The sequence below is a fragment of the Macaca fascicularis genome, chromosome 1 (assembly GCF_037993035.2).
Source record: "Macaca fascicularis isolate 582-1 chromosome 1, T2T-MFA8v1.1".
In the NCBI taxonomy this organism is placed as follows: Eukaryota; Metazoa; Chordata; class Mammalia; order Primates; family Cercopithecidae; genus Macaca; species Macaca fascicularis.
Window position 1 is genome coordinate 169,588,374 of NC_088375.1, and position 8,199 is coordinate 169,596,572.

Here is an 8,199-nt window from a genome sequence, read left to right on the forward strand (position 1 = left end):
TTTTCCTCAGTACATGGAAGATTCTCCAGGATAGACCATATGTTAGGCCACAAAACAAGTCTCAACCAATTTTCTTTTTCTTTTTTTTTGAGATGGAGTCTCGCTCTGTCACCCAGGCTGAAGTACAGTGGTGAATCTGGCTCACTGCAACCTCCATCTCCCGGGTTCAAGTGATTCTCCTGCCCCAGCCTCCCAAGTAGCTGGGACCACAGGTACGTGCCACCACACCCGGCTAATTTTTGTATTTTTAATAGAGACGGGGTTTCACTATGTTGGCCAGGCCGATCTCAAACTCCTGACCTCAGGTGATCTGCCTGCCTCAGCCTCCCAAAGTGCTGGAATTACAGGCGTGAGCCACCACACCTGGCCTCTCAACCAAATTTCTAAAAATCAAAATAATATCAAGCATCCTCTCAGACTACAATGGAATAAAATAAGAAATCAATACCAAGAGAAACTGTGAAAACTATACAAAAACGTGGAGATTAAGCAATAAGCTCCTGAATGATAAGTGGGTCGATGAAGAAATCAGGAAGGAAATAAAAAATTTCTTAAAATAAGTGAAAATGGAGTTACAACATACCAAAACCTGCAGGATACAGCAAAAGCAAAAGCTGCACTAAGAGGGGGCTTTTTTTTTTTTTTTCTTTTCTTTCTTTCTTTCTTTTTTTTTTTTTTTTTTTTTGAGATAGAATCTTGCTCTGTCACCCAGGCTGAAGTACTGTGGCGGCGAGATCTTGGCTCACTGCAACCTCTGCCTCCCGGGTTCAAGTGATTCTCCTTCCTCAGCCTCCCAAATAGTTGAGACTACAGGCACACACTATCATGCCTGGCTAATTTTTGTATTTTTAATAGAAATGGGGTTTCACCATGTTGGCCAGGCTGGTCTCGAACTCCTGGCCTCAAGTGATCCTCCTGTCTCGGTCTCCCAAAGTGCTGGGATTACAGGCATGAGCCACCACATCTGGCCAAAAAAGAAAAATTACAAATTAACAATCTAACAAGGTACTTCAAGGAATTAGAAAAGCAAATACAAACCAAACCAAACATTATCAGAAGAAAATAAATAAGGTAGTCATGGTGGCATGTACCTGTAGTCCTAGCCACTCAGGAGGTTGAGGCAGAATGATCGTTTGATCCCAGGAGGTTGCAGTGACCTTTGATCACTCCACTGCATTCCAGCCTGGGTGACAGAGTGAGACCCTGTTTCAAAAAAAAAAAAAAAAAAAGATAAACAAAACAAGAAGTTGGTTATTCAAAAAGATAAACAAAATTGATAAATCACTAGCTAGACTAACCAAGAAGAGAAGTCCTGAAAAACAAAATCAGAAATGAAAAAGGAGTTATTGCAACTGATGCCACGGAAATACAAAAGCTCTTCGGAGACTATTATGAACAAATAGACACTGACAAACTGGAAAACCTAGAGGAAATGGATAAATTCCTGGAAACATACAACCTACCAAGATTTAATCAGGAAGAAATAAAAACCTAGAAGAGACCGATGAGTAGAGAGATTGAATCTGTAATAAAAAGTCTCCCAACAAAGAACAGCCCAGGACCAGACGGATTCACAGGTGAATTCTACTGAATGTACAAAGAAGAGCTAATAACGATCTTCCTGAAACTATTCCAAAAAAATTGAGAATACTTCCTAAGTCATTCTTCAAGACCAGTATCACCCTGATAACAAAACCAGGCAAGGATATCACAAAAGAAAACTGCAGACCAATATCCCTGATGATCATAGATATAAAAGTCTCCAAAAAAATACTAGGAAACCAAGTCCAACAACACATTACAAAGATAATACAGGAGGCCAAGGCAGGATTGCTTGGGCAACCAAGCAAGTCCCTGTCTCCACAAAAAATACAAAAATTAGGCAGGCGTGGTGGTGTGAACCATCTGTAGTCTTAGCTACTCAGGAAGCCGAGGTAGGAGGATTACTTGAGCCCAAAAGGTCCTGGCTGCAGTGTACCAAGATCACACTACTGCTCCTCAGTCTGGGCAATGGAGCAAGACCCCGTGTTTTTAAAAAAAATCCATTTATTAATTTTTTAAATAGATAGTATAAAACAATTAGGTGAGATTTATACCAGGGATATAATAATGGTTCAACATACACAAATCAATAAACATGGTACATCACATCAACTTGATGAAAGACAAAAAACATATGATCATCTCAATAGATAGAGAAAAAGCATTTGCTAAAATTCAACATCCCTTCATGATAAAAACTCTCAACAAACTAAGCATAGAAGGAACATATCTCAAAATAATAAAGGTCATATATGACAAAGCCGCAGCTAACATTATACTGAGTGGGGAAAAATTGAAAGCCTTTCCTCTAAGAACCAGAACAAGACAAGGATGCCCACTTTTACCACTCTCATTCAATATAGTACTAGAAGTCCCAGCTAGAGCCATTAGGCAAGAGAAAGAAAAAAAAGGTGTCCAGATTGGAAAAGAGGAATTCAAATGGTGCCTCTTTGCTGATGACATTATTTTATTTGTAGAAAAACCTAAAGACCCCACCAAAAACTCTTAGTTCTGATAAATAAATTCAGTAAAGTTGCAGGATGCAAAATTAATGTATACAAATTACAACCATTTCTATATACCAATAATGATCTAGCCAAAAAAAAAAAATCAAGAAGGCAATCCCACGTATAGTATAATAGCTATCAAACAATTAAAATATCTAGGAATAAATTTAAACAAGGAGGTGAAAGATCTGCAAGGAAAACCGTAAAACACTGATGAAAGAAAGTAAAAAGGACACAAATAAATGGAAAACCATCCCATGCTTATGGATTGGAAGAGTTAATCTTGTTATAATATTCATATTGTCCAAAGCAATCTACAGATTCAAATTAATCCCTAGAAAAATACCAACATTATTCTTTACAGAAGTAGAAAAAATCTTAAAAATCACATGAAACCCAAAAAGAGTCCAAATAACCAAAGCAATCCTGTGCAAAAAGAACATGACTTGAAGTCACATTTTCTGATTTCAAAATATATTACAAGGCTATAGTAACCAAAACAGCATAGTATGGCTAACTATAGACACATAGACCAATGGGACAGAATACAGAATCCCAAAATAAAGCCACATACTTACAACCAACTAATCCTCAGCAGAGCTGACACAAACTTACAGTAGGGAAAGGATACCTGCTTCAATAAGTGGTGCTGAGATAATTGGATAGCCGCATGCAAAACAAAACAAAAACAAAAACAAAAAAAAACTGGACCCTTATCCTTCACCATCTAGAAAAAATCAAGTCAAAAATGGATTAAAAGGTTAAATTTTTAAGACTCAAAACTATAACAACACAAGAAAGAAAACCCAGGGAAAACTCTATTGCACTTTGGTCTGGGCAAAGAATTTATGACTAAGACTTCAAAAGCACAGGCAACAAAACCAAAATACACAAATGGGACTTAATTAAATAAAAAGGCTTCTGCACAGCAAAATAAATAATCAACAGAGTGAAGAGACATCTTGTTGAATGGAAAAAGGTATTTGCAAATTATTCATCTGACAGGAGAGTAACATCCAGAATAAACAAGGAATTCAAACAACAGGAAACAGCAACAACAACAACAACAGTGAATAATTCTATTAAAAAGTGAGTAAAGGACATGAATAGACATTTCTCAAAAGAAGACATACTAATGGGCAACAGGTATATGAAAAAATGTGAAACTTCACTAATTGATATGATTTGGCTCTGTGTGCTCACCCAAATCTCACCTTGAATTGTAAATTCCATTGTCCCCATGTGTCAAGGGAGTTAATTGGATCATAGGGGGCCATTTCCCTCATGCTGTTCTCGTGATAATGAATGAGTCTCACGAGATCTGGTGGTTTTATAAGCAGCTGGTATTTCCCCTGCTTGCCCTCACTCTGTCCTTCTGCCCTGTGAGGAAGGTATCTACTTCTCCTCTGCCTTCTGCCATAATTATAAGTTTATTGAGGTCTCCCCAGCAATGCAGAACTGTGAGTCAATTAAACCTCTTTCCTTTATAAATTACCCAGTCTTGGGTATTTCTTCATAGCAATGTGAGAACGCACTAATACATTAATCATCAGAAAAATGAAAATCAAAACCATAATGAGATACCATCTTATCCAGGCCAGAATAACTGTTGTGAAAAGACAAAAATAACAGATGTTGGTGAGGATGCTGGTGCGGAGCAAAGAGAACTTATACACTGTTGATGGCAATGTAAATTAGTATAACCACTATGGAAAACAGTATGGATATTTCTAGAAAAACTAGAAATAGAATTAGCATTTGACCTGGCAATTTCATTACTTTACCAAAAGAAAAGAAATAAAGGTATCAAAGGGATATCTGCACTCATACGTTTATTGCAGCACTTTTTTTTTTTTGAGACAGAGTCTGGCTCTCTTGCCCAGGCTGGAGTGCAGTGGTGTGATCTCATGCAGTACTATTTACAATAGTAAAAATGTGCAATCAACTTGTGTCTATCAGTGGATAAATGGATATAGAGAATATGATATATATATATATACACAATTGAATACTATTTGGTCATTAAAAAAGAATGAAATCATACCATTTGCAGCAACATGGATGGAACTGGAGGTTTCTTAAATGACATAAGCCAGGCACAAAAAGACAAATATCACATATTCTCACTTATATGTGGAAGCTAAAAAATTTGATCACTGGGTGGTAGAGAGTAGCAAGACAGATAACAGAGACTGGGAAGTGTGAGTGGGGGCAGTGGGAGAGAATGAAAAGTGGATTAAAGGGTACAAACATAAGTTGGAGAGAAGGAATAAATCCTATGTTTAATAGCAGAATAGGGTGACTACAATTAACACAAATGTATTGTACTCAGGTGATGGATACTCTAAATGCCTCCGACTGGATCACCACGCATTATATATATGTAACAAAATTTCACATGTACTTCATAAATTTGTACAAATAAAGTTTTTAATTAAAATAATAAAGTTCATAATAAATGTGGTTGTAGCATTTATTAAAACTCTAACGAATAATTATTGGTCCAAATATTTAGCATTGTATGTTTCCCCGTAGCCCGTAAGGACATAGGAGAGCCATGTCTGCCTTGTCCTCCGTGATTTCTGTGGTGCTAACAGAGTAGCTGGCACGTAGTGTTTGGTAGATACTACTATGTGGAGTAGGCTCTTCACATTTTTCCTCACCACATGCTCTTGCTCAGGAACCTACTATGGCTCCTTATTGCTTACTCTACTAAATTCAGTTTCTCTGTCTAACTATTAAGGCCTCAGTAACCTGGCCACATTTGGCCTCTCTAGTTCACACATTCTCGACAGGGGTAATATCACGCCCAAGAGGGCAAATGTAGTTCTCAGGGGTTGGAAAAATATCTTACTTTTTAATAGATATAGCACACAAACAATCTATCTATACCACACAACAGAGATACAATGTATCTGTGGTATTAACATTTCATTAGAGGAAGTGATTAGGAAAAATGTCTAAAAAGGTTCCTGGACAGGCAGCAATAATGAAAAAGTTTAAGAAAGACCGATACTGTCTTATTTCCCTCAAGAGAAAAGCACTCACTGCACAAGGGGTCGACGAAATGATTTTGTCTTTGGTCCTCAGTTTTCCAGAAGTAAAATGAAGGGGAGTTACTTGTGGCCTCTAAGGCTCTTTTCTGCTCTGACAGTTGATCACCCAAGACTCAGGGGCTCCCCAAGAACACAGGTATGCCTGTGCTCCTTTCTTTCTTTTTTTTTTTTTTTTTTTTTTTTTTTTTGAGACCGAGTCTCGCTCTGTCGCCCAGGCTGGAGTGCAGTGGCCGGATCTCAGCTCACTGCAAGCTCCGCCTCCCGGGTTTACGCCATTCTCCTGCCTCACCCTCCCAAGTAGCTGGGACTACACGCACCCGCCACCTCGCCCGGCTAGTTTTTGTGTATTTTTTAGTAGAGACGGGGTTTCACCGTGTTAGCCAGGATGGTCTTGATCTCCTGACCTGGTGATCCGCCCGTCTCGGCCTCCCAAAGTGCTGGGATTACAGGCTTGAGCCACCGAGCCCGGCCTGTGCTCCTTTCATTTGTGAATTTCATTCTCCCCACTGACCATTATTTCCTCTTGTCCATTTCCCTTCCACACATTCGCAGAACTTCTATTTTTTCCTCCTTTTTTCGGGGCCCCACCTTCTTCACATGAAGTCTCCTCTAATAACACTCCCATCTGCAATCCACAGAGATGGGGCGAGCGTCTGTGAGCTAGGATTCAAGTGATGGGGGATTCCTCAAGGTCCTAAGAGATGGGGATTCTAGCCAGTACCTAGCACAGTGCTTGGCATGAAATAGATGCTTAATAAGTATTTGCTGGGTGTAGAAAGTATGAATGAATAAATACATTATTTTTCTGAGTCTCCCCCCAGTTTTCCTCTCCAACCCCTTCCACAATGTTGAAAGCAGCATACAACTCAGGGAGGGGTCATCCTGGTTTGGGTTTCCCCAGAAGCAAACCATGAGACAAGCAACGGAGTGCAAGTTGTTTATTTGGGAAGTGACCCCAGGAAATGCTGGTAGAACAGTGGAGAAGTAAGGTAGGGAAGGAACAGATACCAGTAAAAATTGTGTTACCAAGCAAGTCATCACTAGAGGCAACCAGAGCTTAATTCTGTTGGAGAACTCCAGGAACCCGTGTAGTTACCCCCACAAAAGAGGAAAGAGGAGAAGCCTTCGGGTCAGCTAGGTACTGAACACACCAGGTCCTGCAGAGCGGAGAGTTAAATCCAAGGTCATGGCAAAACATCTGAAGTTCATTGCCAGGACTGTGATGGTACGGGAAAGGAACATGGAAGGTGCATACAGGACCCCAAGCAGAATCCTCACTATGGATAGGCTGACTGAGGGCACTAAGCCTCGGCAGTACTATGAGAAGCCATGCTGCCGGCGACAGGGGAAAGCTACGAAAGGTGCTGGTGGATCTACACATGGAAATGGCTCGCAAGATCAACTTTTGATGCGCAAGAATTGGGCAGACCCGTGCAGGGTTGCTGAGACCTGTGGATGCAACACCCAGTATGAAACTCTCATCCAGTTTTGTCTCTCTCTTCTTTTTACAATCGCATTTCCTATTACCGTTCTCCACAAAAGACTCAATCATATGTTTGCGAGAAGGCCTCCACATATAGAAACAATCCCATTGGTCAGCAGTGGACTCTCTTTTATTAAATGGAAGAAGAAACGGAGTCTGAAAGTAGTCTAGGAGTAGAATGGTGTTTGCCAGGGGCTGAGAAGGAGGCAATGAGGAGTTATTGTTTCACAGTACAGAGTTTCAGTTTGGGAAGATGAAAACGTTCAGGAGATGGATGATGGTTGGTGGTGGTGGTTACACAAAAAGGTGAATGTACTTAATGCCACTGAACTGTACATTTAAATGGTTAAGATGGTAGATTTTACATTTTACTACAAAAAATTGTTCGAAAGTCTAAACAAACAAAAAGGAAGGAGCCGGGGTACTTATCTACCAAATCCCATTTGGCAATGATTGAGATCCACTGTCAGGGAGAGCTAGCCCCATGGTGCTTCCAGCCTGCAGCAGGCGAAGGCATAGTGATCACTGGCATCCAGAGAACACCCCTAGGCAAAGAGACCCAGGTGCTGGCAATTAGTATTCAGGCTGGCAACCATGGAAGCAGTTAAGGTCAAGGAATATGGGGGGCCCACCTGCAGCCCCTGCTACAGGGATAAAGGTGAGGAGTGAAGTATTGGTGTAAATGTAATTTCAGTTTTTGCCATTAAAGTAATTGCCAAAACTGCAATTACTTTTGCACCAACCTAATAGAACTGCTTGAAACTGTTCCCTTTTCCTCTTCCCCAGCTCCTAAGTACAGCCCATTCCAAACAGATAAAAGTATTGTCTTGCATTTGTGAAACACCTGCACTTTAAAAACCTTTCTCTCACCTTTATAACCCTGACGTGATACCCCTGCAAAGAGCACCAGTGGCCATCCCTGAATGTTCAGGGCTCCCCAGAGTTATGAAATGTCCTTCCTGAGAGACAGGGAGGGCAGAAATGGTCTTGCTATTGTGTCTATTTGGCAAATGAAGAAAATGGGGTACAGAGACAAGTAATGCCCTTTTATTAGAAACAGAATAGGGCCGGGCATAGTGGATCATGCCTGTAATCTCAACAGTTTGAGAAG

General features: G+C 40.2%; 1 pseudogene; it reads left to right on the plus strand.

Annotated features, from left to right (window-relative positions):
* The first annotated feature begins 6,791 nt into the window (after nt 1-6,791).
* LOC102140193 (small ribosomal subunit protein bS21m-like) lies at nt 6,792-7,839 on the plus strand (annotated as a pseudogene).
* The last annotated feature ends 360 nt before the right edge of the window (nt 7,840-8,199 follow it).